Below are 2,431 nucleotides of genomic sequence, written 5' to 3' on the forward strand. Positions count from 1 at the left end.
ACAAGGACAGAAGTGCAGGTAAACTGCAGCTCACAGCAACAAAGACATAAAAGACTCGGTAGAATAAGTCTAAATACGGCGTTGTTCGAGCTGGCATTAGAGAATGTACAGGATAAGTTCCGAAACACTTCTTTTAGTAGATCTTCGTGGCGTGATGGGACGCGCGATTGTCTCATGATAAAAATAACCCACAGACTAAGGTTCGAATCCCAGTGATAGAGTTGTTTAATCCAACATAAATATCTTCTCGTTTTTATGACGTTCAGAAACATTTGCTCTTTATGTTCGTCTTTTGTTTTTATAAATTTGGGAACTTCTGTTATAAACCTCCACGCGCTACAGTGGCGTACTTTGTAGGTTTAATTCTGGTTGACGCTAGACTATTCTTTTTTTTCTTTTAATTTCAAGGTGATGTCAGCATAGCCAACAAGACTGCGCAACTCTCAAAGAAAAATGTAAAAATATATACATGTGACATACATAGCTGTGAAAGACGTTTTCGTAATCATCATCATATTTTTTCATAAATAAACAACGAAAAAAAAGTGGTTGGTCACTCTCTTTGAAGACCATTGGGTTTCAGTTTTTGAATTTGTGAATGAAAATACAAATATGAATTAAGTAATTTATATTCATAAGTCTTATCAGTTGAATTTTTATATCCTGACTGAGCGCACGAATGATTTATACGTTATATATTCATATATATATATATATATATATATATATATATATATATATATACATATATATATATATATATATATATATATATATATATGCATGTCCAAGTTAGTTCCTGTTGTACCAACCAATCAACATAAGGAAACGCCAGAACAGCACACAACTCTACTTACACTTTTCTAAGCCTGTGTGTTATCTTCGACAATCTCCCAGGCAGACACCTTATTCATCTCCAGGCAAATACGATTTATTTGACGCAAACACGCGTGCTCCCTCTTGACCTCGCTCATTCTGGGTCAGAGAATGACCTGTGAGCTGGGTCAACGTCCGGTAAGAGAATCATGTGATTGTTGCAAATGTCAAATCAGCTGTTCAGAGAGACTTACTTAATTATATTATAATTTTCTCTTTGTTTATTTGTTTGGTATTCTGTTTGTGCCTTTGGTTAACATGCTCTGTCATTGTGATTAGGTCTTCATCAGTCTCCACTGTCAGCTGACCCTTTCGTCAAGTGTCAGCGGCTTGGGTTCGATTCCGTCATCATTACGCACTCCAGACAACAGAAAATCATAAGTGACCGGTTGAACGTCGCTTTACGCCCTCGGGTCATGGCCGCCGAAAGAATGAATTGAATTTTTTTGGCTTTGCTGGTCAGTAGCTGTGTCATGATCGAACGTGGATCTTGTCTACGGCGGCATCATGGGATCTCTGTTGCCTAATGTTTATATACAGTACATTTTTATACATACGTACACACACACACACACACACACACACACACACACACACACACACACACACACACACACACACACACACACACACACACACACACACACACACACACACACACACACACACACACACACACACACACACACACACACACACACATAAATACATACATACATACATACATACATACATACATACATACATACATACATACATACATACATACATACATACATACATACATACATACATACATACATACATACATACATACATAAATACATACATACATACATGCATACATACACACACACATACATACATACATACATACATACATACATACATACATACATACATACATACATACATACATACATACATACATACATACATACATACAAACATGCTTATATACAGATAAATGCATCCAAACATTGAAAAAAATCCGACAAATTATTTTGATGATAGAGAACACAAACACGATGGAAAACACGGAATCCTAATTACTCTAACACGAGAGTTTTCAGCCTTTTTCCTGTTACGTACCCTTTGAGTCATCAGACCATCGACCCATACCTCCATTAACCTAACACAGAATATAGAATGGTAATATATTAAGACTAATTAAATATGCAATCGTACCGCAGTGGATATCAAATGGTTCTAATTGTAATGACATGATACGGCGCGCTTTTCTGTACTAGTCATTTTCTCTCTTTCTACAGATTTAAATGTTTAAGTAATCTTTTGCTAGTCATCTATGTACCGCAGTAAGCCGCCTCGCGAACACCAGGTTGAGAATCTCTGCTCTAACGTTTCGTTCACGAAGGAACTTCTTCAGAGTGTATATAGAAAACGGAGTCATCTTGTCGGACGTATGATTTTCTGGCGTGTCATAGTTAAAATGCTGGTTTGTCTTGGTAAATTAATAAATCCCCCGCGATGGTTCGAAGTATTTTCTGTTGAAATATAAATTTTGTAATCCTTCTAGTGAACTTGTCATAACATT

The sequence above is a fragment of the Oratosquilla oratoria genome, chromosome 4, assembly GCF_046742065.1.
Source record: "Oratosquilla oratoria isolate Oo_2021 chromosome 4, ASM4674206v1, whole genome shotgun sequence".
NCBI lineage: Eukaryota > Metazoa > Arthropoda > Malacostraca > Stomatopoda > Squillidae > Oratosquilla > Oratosquilla oratoria.